This window comes from Macaca mulatta, chromosome 18, assembly GCF_049350105.2.
Source record: "Macaca mulatta isolate MMU2019108-1 chromosome 18, T2T-MMU8v2.0, whole genome shotgun sequence".
Classification (NCBI taxonomy): Eukaryota; Metazoa; Chordata; class Mammalia; order Primates; family Cercopithecidae; genus Macaca; species Macaca mulatta.
This window is the reverse complement of record NC_133423.1, coordinates 41,411,567-41,424,186: the sequence shown is the minus strand read 5'-3', so window position 1 is coordinate 41,424,186 and position 12,620 is coordinate 41,411,567. Positions and strand designations below refer to the sequence as shown.

The 12,620-nt window shown below is 44.3% G+C and overlaps 1 protein-coding gene across 2 annotated transcripts in view; it reads left to right on the top strand.

The window, feature by feature from the left end:
* The first annotated feature begins 4,818 nt into the window (after nt 1-4,818).
* ME2 (malic enzyme 2) overlaps nt 4,819-12,620 on the top strand; it is a 71,163-nt gene continuing 63,361 nt past the window's right edge. Inside the window, exon 1 of one of the 2 annotated variants that reach the window (XM_015121988.3) lies at nt 4,819-5,039. The gene's annotated coding sequence lies outside the window, so the exon portion shown is untranslated. Of the gene's footprint in view, nt 5,434-12,620 lie in introns of both variants that reach the window. The other variant, XM_077975458.1, reaches the window with a different exon arrangement.

Here is a 12,620-nt window from a genome sequence, read left to right as displayed (position 1 = left end):
TATAACTATTACTGGATCAAAGTAGCTTTTTTTTTTTTTTTTTTTTGAGACAGAGTCTCACTCTGTCGCTGAGGCTGGAGTATAGTGGTGCCATTTCCGCTCACTGCAACTCCAGTTTACCTCTGCCTCCCGGGTTCAAGCAATTCTCCTGCTTCAGCCTCCTGAGTAGCTGGGATTACAGGTGCACACCACCAGGTCCAGCTAATATATATATATATATATTTTTTGTATTTTAGTAGAGATGGGGTTTCCACCATGTTGCCCAGGCTGGTCTTGAACTCCTGAGTTCAGGCAATCCACCCACCTCAGCATCCCAAAGTGCTAGGATTACAGATGTGAGCCATTGTGTCCAGCCTTTATTTTCTCTTTTTTCTTTTCTTTCTTTTTTTTTTTTTTTTTTTTTTTTTGGAGACAGTGTCTCACTGTCACCTAGGCTGGAGGGCAGGGATGCGATCTCAGCTCAGTGCAACCTCCGCCTGCTGGGCTCAAGTGATCCTCCCACCTCAGCCTCTCAAGTAGCTAAGACTACAGGCATGCACCATCAGGCCTGGCTAATTGTGTGTGTGTGTGTGTGTGTGTGTGTGTGTGTGTGTGTGTGTGTGTGTGTGTGTAAAGATGAGGTTTTGTCATCTTGCCCAGTTTAAGCAATCCGCCCATTTCGGCCTCCTAAAGTGCTGGGATTACAGGAGTGAGCCACCTCACCCAGCCCAAAATATCACCATTTAAAGATGAAATAGCTCAATTCAAGCAAGAATGCTGGACAGATAGGGGATAAAAGGTAAATGCAAGAAAGCACAGTATTTTTCAAAGCTTAAGATGAGTATTGTGTTTAAAGTATGTGAATGACTTTCCGCACATCTGTTTTCAATCACGCAGAAAATTCACAACCAGTTGCAGGGTAATGACCACTTTATTTAACCCAGGAGTTATATCTGCAGTGTAATTCTTGCCTGTAGAAACCAGCAGAGGGAAATTTCAGAAGGTTTTAGACATTATGTTTCTACTAATGATTACTCATGTTTTCCAATTACATGTGTCTTTTTCCTGCCTTTTCACTGCTCAGATCCTAATACATGTAGTATGTCACTCAGCAGCTGTTACACAAAAGGAACGTGTTAGGTTGCTATATTAACTTTTCCCATATGTATGTGTGTGCACTGAGGAGAAGAACCCGGGCTCTTCTACTCCTCTGACATCCTTAGAGTGCAGGCCTTCATTCTCTTGTTTGTCATCCTATGGCCCAATGATGAGTGCCATGCAACTAAACATCTCTGGCAAAAAGTGAGATGAAGCAAAAAAGCCAAAGACACATGCTAGTTGAATCTGTTCTTTTTTTTTAAAAAAAAAGCCTTTCCAGAAGCCCCAGCCATCGGCTTCCTTGTATGTGTTTCTAACAGGGTCACCTTAGACCAGCATTGTCCAACTGAAATACAGAGCAAGCCACAAATGGAAACTATGTATATAAGTTTAAATTTTCTGTAGCCACATTTAAAAAGTAAAAGAGATTTAAAAAATAACTTTAATAATACATCGCATGAACCCAAAATATACAGAATATTATTTCAACGTGTGATCAATATTTTAAAAATCAAGTTATTTCCATTATTTACATTTTTTTTTGCACTGTCTGCAAATCCAGTGCATATCTCAACTTAAAATAGCCACATTGCAAGTACTCAGTAGCCATATGTCACTATACTGGATAGGAAAAGAAGCCTGTGACATTGTGATAGAATAGGAATGTATATTTGGTCTCTGCCATGGTTCCTGAGAAACAGCTTCTAAATCCCTTGGAATTTCCTGAGTGACAGGGGCATCTTTTGTTCTAATGAGGCAACTCTTGGTGGGCTCCTAGATAGCCTCAGGATGGGGGCTGGTTGCCAGGGGAACCAACCACGTGATTAGAGGATTGGAACTTTTAGCTCCATCCCCTGCCCCCTGAACTCCTGGGAAGGAAGAGGAGATAGGGGTTGAATTGATCTCCAATGGTCGACGATGTAATAAATCATACCTATGTAAGGAAGCCTCCATAAAACTCCAGAAGGACAGGGTTCAAAGAGGTTCCTGATTGCTGAACACGTGAAGCATTTGGAGGGTGGGAAGCCAAGAGAGGGCATGGAAACTCCACACCCCTTGCCACATACTGTGCCCCATGCATCTCTTCCATCTGGCTGTTCATCTGTGTCCTTTATGACATCCTTTATAATGTAAGTAAAGCGTTTCCTTGAGTTTTGTGAGCCATCTTAGCAAATTAATACAACCCAGTGACAGGGTAATGGCAACCTGGGACTTGTGACTGGCATCCAAAGTGGGGGACACTCTTGTGAGACTGAGCTCTCAACTTGTGCGATGAGACACTATCTCCTGATAGATAGTATCAGAATGGAGTTAAATGATAGGACACCCACCAGGTCACAGCTGAAGAATTGGTTGTTAGTGAGGAGCAACCTATACACATTTTGGTGACTAGAGGTGAAGTATTGTATTCTGTGGTGACTGTGTGTGCACAGTAGCAGAAAAAGTTAGTTCTGTTTTCTTTTCTTTTCTTTTTTTTTTTTTTGAGACACAGTCTCGCTCTGTCACTCAGGCTGGAGTGCAGTGGCGCGATCTCGGCTCACTGCAAGCTCCACCTCCTAGGTTCACGCCATTCTCCTGCCTCAGTCTCCCGAGTAGCTGGGACTACAGGCGGCCACCACCACGCTCGGCTAATTTTTTGTATTTTTGGTAGAGACGGGGTTTCACCGTGTTAGCCAGGATATAGTTCTGTTTTCATTAGAAAGTCTTTGACCAATCACGGGAAGTGGCTAAGGGGAAATAAATTGTCAGAGCAGACCAGAAAACAGCAGTGTCTACCTCCTTGACAGTAGCAGGTATTTAATAAGGAATGAATTGACTTCAATTTAAGCAAAATAAATTCCCTCCATGATAGCTCTCTACAACCTTCAACCTGGGAGTATTTGAATGTAGAATAAACTGTCCTTAAATTTTTTAAATGGACAAACAATAATTGCATATAATTATGGTCGGGCGCGGATGATTCATGCCTGTAATCCCAGCACTTTGGGAGGCCGAAGCAGGCAGATGACTTGAGGCCAGGAGTTTGAGACCAGCCTGGGCAACATGGCGAGAAACCCCGTCGCTACTAAAAACAGAAAAATTAGCCGGGCATGGTGGCGGGTGCCTGTAATCCCAGCTACTTGGGAGGCTCAGTCAAAAGAATCGCTTGAACAAGCAAGGCAGAGGTTTCGGTGAGTCAAGATCACATCACTGCACTCTGCACTCTAGCCTGGGCGACAGAGCGAGACTCCATCTCAAAAGAAAAAAAAAAAGTATATACTTTTATGCAGTGGTGTACAATGTAATGTTTCAATACGTTGTGGAATGATCAAATTAGGCTAACATATCCATTACCTCACATACTTATTTATTTTTGGTGAGACTATTTAAAATCTACTCTTTTAGCCATTGTGAAATATACACTATGAACTCTAGTCACCACGCTGTGCGGTATTTCTAAAACTTACTCCTAACTAAAACGTTTTACCTTTTGACCAACATCTCCCCATTTCCCGTCCACCCTCCCCACCCCCACAACTGTCTTTCAAAGACAAAAGAATTTCACCTCGACTAATGAAGCGTTTATGTAGAAAGATACTTGAAATGTTTCGTTTCCTTCCTCCAACCTGCTGCATCTTGTAAGTTCCTGGCAAGCAGGGTTACTTTAGGTCATGCATATTTATAACTTCTCCACGCCTGCGGTGGTTATTATAGCAACCACACCTATGGGTTATCACCTAACTGGAGTTTCCGCCCCACCCTTCAATGTTCAGAGAGGGGCGGCTGCCCCAGATTTTACATAATTGTCAGAGTTTAGGAGGGAGAAATTCACTCTTCTCTACTTCCACTCCATCTTCTTAAACCTACATTTCCAACACTTTTCATTTTATTCTGCCTTGCCTCTTTTTTATATTTTACATCTTATTTTTGAAATTAACATTACCTTGCCTTGTTTTAAGAGTACACGAACTCATTACAGTAAAGAGTTTTGGGTGATAACATTTTCTGAATTAAGGGTGAAGAAATATCCTCCCATGTCACAACAGTTGCGGGGGCGGGGGTAGGGATGTAGGAAGGCACGGTCCCTGCTGCTTTCAAGGACAAGACAATTAAGTGTTCCGTTGCTTTTCTGAGGCAGAACATTGAACATCTATGTATGGTGACTGTGACAGTGAAGGTGATTGGTAAATTCCCCGCAGGCCAATAATCTTGCCAGCAGCCACAAGGAGTGGCAAAGAATTCTGCGGAAGAGCAAGTCCTCCGCACACAAAACAGCTCGGAAAGTGAAAGCGTCGCTGAAGTGCGGAAGCCTCGCATTTCCTGGGTGTTCTTCCTCCTTCCTTTGCAGTGTCCTGCCCTCCCGTCCTCCCCCTTCCTCTGTGGCTCAGGCAGCACGGACCCCAACTCCCAGCTTCCCTGGCCTCGGCGGGTTTGGAGACTAGGACCCCAGGGCCGGGAGTGCTGGGGGCGCGGTCGGCCAGCCCCGGCTTCCTTCAGGGAGCGGCGGAGCTCCTCCTCCTACTCTGCACTGCACTTCTCACACCCGCAGCATCGCGTTCACGAAGGCACCCGCCCCGCCTCAGAACCGTAACCTCCAAGAGCTGAGTTGAGGAAGGCGCTGAGGGCAGGAACCCCGGCGCCGCTCGCTAAGCCTCCAGACGGAGTCCGCCCCTCAGGCCGATTCCTGCCTCCCATTGGCCCGCGAACCCGTCCGTCTCCGCCGTGGGCCGCGCCTTCCGTGGGCCTTGCCTTCCTGGCCCCGCGCCTAGCCGGCTCCGCTCGCCCTCCTCTCACCCTGCAGCTCTTCGGGCTACCTCGGGGTGTGGGGCCGCCCGCGCCTGTGCGAGCCTGAGCTGGCGGCGGCTCCGGGAGGCTCGCAGAAGGGGAGGGCCGGGCGGCGCGGGAGCTGAGCATCGCCAGGGCGGGCGGCAGGGCGCAGCCTCTCCGCCGGCAGCACCACCTGTCGCGGCGCTAGACCTCTGGTAAGGCCCGGCGAGGTGGGGCCCGGGCGGGGGTCCGGGAGAGGAGCGCGCGCCGGCTTCCCTTGGCCCGGCCCCGAGAGCCCAGCGCTGCCGCGCCTCCGGCTTCCGTGCGTGCGGCCCCAGCCGGTCCCGGCCTGGCGGTGGGGGCTGGGGGAAGGGAAGCGGCCCGCGGAGTCCGCGCTGAGGGCGAGAGACCGGCTGCGTCGCGGCGACCCGGGTTCCAGCGACCGCGGCTCATCCCTGCGCGCGATTTCCAGGTTCCTCCGCACGCTGATGCCGGGGCGCCCCCGTCTCGCCCCGGAGCGAGGCCCTGGGCCTCCCAAACGCCAGCATCTCTTTCTCGCTCTTTCTGCACCCCTCCGCAGAAGGACTTTTGTGGCTGGAAACCCCTTTGGCAAGTCTATCTCTTTTATTCAGTCGGGCCGAGTTAACGGCAGGAGTTAGGCTGTGTGTGGCTCCTCCCTTTAAAAAAAAAGACTTGCTGCGGGCTGGAGAGTTATAAGATTGGACTGATTTCGTCTATTCTTATGAAATGCCATCTGTGGATCGGGATTGGCACGTGTTTCTTCCACGCTGGAGATAACTATCTCTGCATATGGTGTTATCTAGGTGGTCCTAGGTTTCGACTTTCTTTTTTGGTTCCAGAGATAATTCTAGAAAATTTATGTTGCTTGTGGTGAGAAGCGTGATCAAATTAACATGTGCTTTCTTACAAAAGGTTTTAACATCTTCTGTCTGTGGATTTACCTTCCTGATGCTTGTGGCTATCACCTCTAAGCAAAGCGGTTAATAGCATTGCTATTTCTGTTAGTGTTGCAGTTGATAACGATAACAATAGTAGCATGTGTTAATCGCTGGTGACAGGCAGAGCGCTAGTTTCTACACGGATTATCTCAAAATAACCCTTTTGAGGTTGATACTGTTACTGTCTCCAGTTTACAAACCAGGAAACTAAGGTTTATGTCGGTTGAGTAACTTGCCCAAGACCACAGTTTTAACGTGACAAAGCCTAGATTCAAACTCAAGTGGTATAACTTCATAGCTGCATCCTTCACCCCCACTCCCATAAACGTGCGTGTTCCTTAAGCATTGCTCATGTTGTTAAGCTAATTGCGATATTGTACCCATGATTTTGATTTTCAATTTGCAAATATTCTGTTAGATGAGAGAAACGGTTGTTTTTAAAAACATACATATAGGTCGTTCGCGGTGGCTCACGCCTGTAATCCAGCACTTTGGGAAGCCGACGTGGGTGGATCACCTGAGGGCAGCTAATTTTTGTAATTATAATAGAGACGGGGTTTCACCATATTGGCCAGGCTGGTCTCGAGTTCCTGACCTCAAGTGATCTACCCACCTTGACCTTCCAAAGTGCTGGGATTACAGGCGTGAGCGACTGCGCCTGGCTCCCAGTATGACTTTTATCGGGCATTAATAGCAAATGTTGGGCTATGCTTCTGTAGAAATATTCTCTTGAGAGTAATATATTTATGCTTAATAGCTATTCCTGAGAACTGCTTATGGGTGACACCCTTAGAGGGTGTTTGTATGTTTTTGTCTTAATATATTTATGAAAACAAAATATTCATAAAGGAAAAAACCCATTTACCATTTGGGATCTTAGTTTGTAAAATTAAAAACTTCTAGTTATATATGTATAATTTGTATATTAAGTTAAAAACTCTAATTGATTTTGGTGAATTTCAGACAAACTAGACCTATTTTATTTTCTTTAAGACGGAGTTTCGCTCTTGTTGCCCAGGCTGGAGTGCAGTGTTGGTGATTTCCGCTCACTGCAACCTCCGCCTTCCGCGTTCAAGCACTTATGCATCAGCCTCCCTAGTAGCTGGGACTACAGGCATGCGCCACCACGCCCGGCTAATTGTGTGTGTGTGTGTGTGTGTGTGTGTGTATTTTTAGTAGAGACGGGGTTTCACTATGTTTTTCAGGCTGGTCTCGAACTGCTGACCTCAACTGATCCACCTCCTTCGGCCTCCCAAAGTCCTGGGATTACAGGCGTGAGCCATATTTTGAAACACAAATAACATTAAAACCTATATTTACTAGGGATTAATGTTAGAGGACAAAATTCACACTAAAAATTACATTGACTTTATAAAAAGATATCTTTTATTAGAAATTATTTTATTTGAAAGTTACCATTTTGATTTTATGGTAGCATATTATACCTCCTTTGATCAATATGTACAGATTTCAAAAGTGATAAAAAATACATTGATTCTGTATATACTTGTTTAGGATGACATTTAATGTTGCCTGTATCTGTATGCCATCCAAATTCTCATTCTTGACTTAGAGATTTGATTTGAAATATTTTAAATAAATGTTAATCATGATTATCCTTTCAGTCTCTTATATTAATTTCATCATTAAAAGATGTTGATGCAGAAACTAGCAGGCATTTAGAAGGCACCTTGCGACCACCTTAGTCTATAACTGCTAATAGTAATGCTTATAACTAGCTTCTAGAGCACCTAGAGGGTGTTGTGATAAGCATCTTAAATAGATTATCTAATTTAAATCTTAAAACAGCCTATTAAATAGGTCTTGTTGTTTAATGTTCCCATTTTACTCATGAGAAAATGCGAATCGGGAAGGTTGTGCCTTACTCAGCATCACAGAGCTAGTAAATGGCAAAGCCAGGATTTATTTTGTTTTGCTTTGTTTTGTTTTGTTTTCGTTTTGGAGACAGGGTCTCACTCTAACCCAGGCTGAAGTGCCCTGGTGCTATTATGGCTCGCTGCAACCTCAACCTCCCATGCTCAAGCCATCCTCCTGCCTCAGCCTCTGAAGTAGCCGGGACTACAGGCGCATGCCACTACCCCCAGTTAATTTTTGAATTTTTTGTAGAAATGAGGTTTTGTCATGTTGCCCAAGCTGACCCGGAACTCTTCAGCTCAAGCAGCCCACCCTCCTTGGCCTCCCAAAGTGCTGGGGATTACAGGTGTTAGCCACAGGATTTAAATCCAGGCAGTTTGACTCCAGAACTCGCCCTTTGACCACTCTGCTAGACTATTTGGTATGGGTTTTATTAAGCAAACTTTCAAGTCAAGTAGTCAAGCTCTTTATACTGATACTATTGTAAAACTCTAAGGAGTATATTAATAATATGTATATCGATATTACTACACAGAATTCTGTAAGTTTCCCCTCCCCCACTTTATTGATGAGAAAAATGGGACATCTAAGTCAATGGCTTCCAGACTTTTGGACTTAGTGGACAAGTGAAAAACTGTATGTGTGGGGGACAATTGGGACCAGACATAAGATCTCCAACTTTTAGTTATGTCAAGGTTAAGAACCTTCTTAAAAACTACTGCAATCTGGTTGGGCGCAGTGGTTCATGTCTGTAATCCCAGCACTTTGGGAGCCAGAGGTGGGTGGATCACTTGACGTCAGGAGTTCGAGATCAGCCTGACCAATGTGGTGAAACCCCGTCTCTACTAAAAACACAAAAATTGGCTGGACGTGTTAGCACACACCTGTAATCCCAGCTACTCAGTAGGCTGAAGCAGGAGAATCACTTGAACCTGAGAGCCTGAGGTTGCAGTGAGCCGAGATCATACCACTGTACTCCAGCCTGGACGACAGTGATTTTTGAGACTCTGTCTCAAAAAAACAAACAAAAAACCTACTTAATCTACTGTCCTGATCCTTTTCTTTAAAAAGGGACATTTTTACCACCACAAAGGTAGGAAGGTCATAATTACAACATAAAAACAGAATAATATTATGAAAAACTGTATTACGTTGTGTTAGTTTTTCCTCATTTGGTCATAGACCAGTCAAAAACATGTCCTAAACTAACACCAATTCAGAGACCATTTGGGAATGCCTGGGTGACACAACTGATTCTGAACTGGTAATTAGCTGAGTCCAGTCCAGATTCACTCTCCACTCTGTCTGACCGCAAGGCCTGTGCTTGTTGCCCTGTCTTGAGCTCTTTCTAGTGAACAGTGTCTAGGGTTTTGGTCTCCTGTGAACAGTCTTTCTCAGGTGTTGACTGTTTCCTTCTCCCCCCAGGTAGGGGGCCAGGGAGAATAGTCTCCAACAGCCAATGTCTTCACAGCTTTAGTCCCAGTGCAGTTTATAAATACCACCCAGAGGGTGAGTTCCACTGCCTCCCTGTTTGAAGTAGTTCTTTTGTCCATGCTTACTCATGGAAAGAGCAAGGCAGTGGCCATACCAGGGCAGGAAACCACAGGCATATTCCAGTATTCAAGAAACTCTCCGGCCAAGTGTAGTGGCTCACACCTGTAATTCCAGCACTTTGGGAGGCTGAGGCAGATGGATCACCTGAGCTCAGGAGTTCGAGACCAGCCTGGCCAACATGGTGAAACCCTGTCTCTACTAAAAATACAAATTAGCCAGGCATGGTGGTGGGTGCCTGTAATCTCAGCTACTCGGGAGGCTGAGGCAGGAGAATTGCTTGACCCGGGAGGTGGAGGTTGCAGTGAACCAAGATCGTGCCATTACACTCCAGCCTGGGTGACAGAGGAAGACTCTGTCTAAAAAACAAAAGAAAGAAACTCCAGTGAATAGCTTGATTTTACTTAGTTATTCAAAATTAGAATCCCCACCTTCTTTTATTTGCTGTTTTTACTTCCCTCGCTCCTGTAGTTCTCCTTCTGTCATCTTTGTGTAACATAAGGAGTTAGGTGTGTGTTTTCCGCGTTCTGTCTTGTCTCCAGCAGATATTAAGCCCACCTGTCTGTTTCTCTCTGTAAGTGTTCTGAGTTCTGATTTCTGCAAAGATTGGTTTTTTCCTTAAGTTATTTTTTTGCTTATGCCTACTAAAGACACTGTTAAAATTACTTTTATATTTTATTTTACTCTATCACTTGCTAATAAAATTAAATTCTCTAATACTTTGAATAATATGTTTTATCTTTATAATACTCTTTTGCATATATTCTCTTATTTGATCATCACAGTTTTCTGTGAGGTAGATTTGAGAGGTGATGTTGTCTTTATATACAAGCCAAATTCATTATTTTATTTATTTATTTTGAGACAGAGTCTCACTCTGTCACCAGGCTGGAGTGCAGTGGCGCAATCTCTGCTCACTGCAACCTCCACTTCCTGGGTTCAAGCAATTCTCCTGCCTCAGCCTCCCAAGTCACTGGGATTACAGGCACGCACCACCTCGCCTGGCTAATTTTTGTACTTTTAGTAGAGATGGGGTTTCACCATGTTGGCCAGGATGGCCTCAATCTCTTGATGTCGTAATCTGTCCGCCTTGGCCTCCCAAAGTGCTGGGATTACAGGCATGAGCCACTGTGCTGGGCCCAAATTCATTATTTGATAGGAACAAGATTTTAACTAGGAGTTGAAAATAGAATATTTCATATATCAGAAACCTGATCTTAACTGATGATTCCAAAATGCATTTTTTGGGGGATTGCCTTTGATTCAAAATAAAATGTATTCCATACCATTTTAGATTTACCTAGTTTGCAGTACTAATCACCAAAGTGTGCGTGTGTGTGTTTGAAATGGAGTTTCGCTCTTGTTGCCCAGGCTGGAGTGCAGTGGCATGATCTCCGCTCACTGCAGCCTCCGCCTCTCGGGTTCAAGCGATTCTCCCACCTCAACCTCCCGAGCAGCAAGGATTACAGGTGCCTGTCACCACACCCAGCTAATTTTTTTGTATATTTAGTAGAGACAGGGTTTTGCCGTGGTTTGGCCAGTCTGGTCCCGAACTCCTGGTCTCAGGCAATCTGCCTGCCTCAACCTCCCAAAGTGCTGGGATTTCAGACTTGAGCCACGACGCCAGGCCCAAAGTTGTAACTGTAGTAAATAATGCTGTCTCTCCCGGAAGAGCCACACAAACATATGATGAATTACTTTAGAACTTCTTTTTAGCTGGATGTGATGGCTCATGCCTGTAATCCTAGCAACTCACGGGCTGAGGTGGGAAGATTGCTTGAGGCCAAGAGTTCAAGACCAGCCTGGGCAACATAGTGAGATGCCAGCTCTACAAAATATTAAAATCAGCCAGGTACAGTGGCTTATGCCTATAGTCCCAACTACTTGGGAGACTAAAGCAGGTGAATCATTTGAGCCAGGAGTTCAAGACTGCAGTGAGCTATGATTATACAACTGTACTCCAGCCTGAGTGACAGAGTGAGATACTATCTCTTAAAAAAAAAAAAAAAAACTTTTTTTAAATGACAATTTTTAAAATTTAAATAGGTTTTTTTCACCACTTAGCAGAGTATCAACCATCCCAATTTTGTTAATAATACTTTTGTCGCCATGTTGGGGATTCTGGGGAGAAAGCTACTTGGTGTGCATATTTTTAACACTGTGCTGATATAATTAACATTATTAGTAATTTGATACTGATTAATTTTAAAAGTGTAGAAACATGATGTATATAGAATTTGTACTTGTAGAACCAACTGCTGGTACTTTCTGGAGTACGCTAATAAATGGAAATGAAGTGCCATGGACCTTTCATGCAACATAATCCTGAAACGATGTATAAAAGTCAAATTTGAGTAACTTGAAATTTAAAAATAGCCTGAAAAATCTTGCTATTTAAAGAAATCCAGTGAAGAATTCTCTTATATAGCAAATTCTCTCTCTTAAAAGTAAAATCAACGGAGTTTGTTCGAAGCAGGCTCTGCCACTGTTTCTCCTTCTAGATTGTACGTATTTAATAGATATCAATTATTAGATTCAGATAGCGAAGATACTTTGTAAGTACACAATGCTGGTTCTATGTGTGTGTGTGTGTGTCTGAATACCCATACAAATTTAAAATTTTTAAAAAAGGAACACTTGGGAAGCCTATACAGATATATGTCTATTTTTTAATTTAAAACTGAGAAAGGGTGAGTTAGATTTTGTTCTGAGATGGAGTCTCACTCTGTTGCCTAGGCTGGAGTGCAGTGGCATGATCTCGGCTTACTATAACCTCCACCTCCCTGGTTCAAGCGATTCTGATGCCTAAGCCTCCTGAGTAGCTGGGATTATAAGAATGCACCACCCTGCCTGGCTAATTTTTGAATTTTTAGTAGAAGTGAGTTTTCACCACGTTGGCCAGGCTGGTCTTGAACTCCTGACCTCAAGTGATGCGCTCGCCTCAGCCTCCCAAAGTGCTGGAATTACAGGTGTGAGCCACTGCACCTGGCCAAGTTCTTTTTCTTGGTTTTGTTCATGTTTATAGTTCTTTTAAAAAGCACAAAGGTGAGCTTTATATAGGACTTTATAACTTCCTGGTAATAGAACATTAACAGAATATATTGCATGGTGGTGATTTAATAGATTCTGTTGAATGCTTTTGATGTTTACCTAAAGAAAACCAAATCTGGCTGGATGCAGTGGCTCACACCTGTAATCTTGGCACTTTGGGAGGGCAAGGCTGGCAGATTGCTTGAGGCCAGGAGTCTGAGACCAGCCTGGGCAACATAAAGAGACCCTATCTCTACCAAAAATACAAAAAAATTAGCCAGGCATGGTTGTGTGTGCCTATAGTCCCAGCTACCTGGGAGGCTGAGGCGGGAGAATCACTTGAATCCAGGAGACAGAGGCTGCAGTGAGCCAAGATCGTGC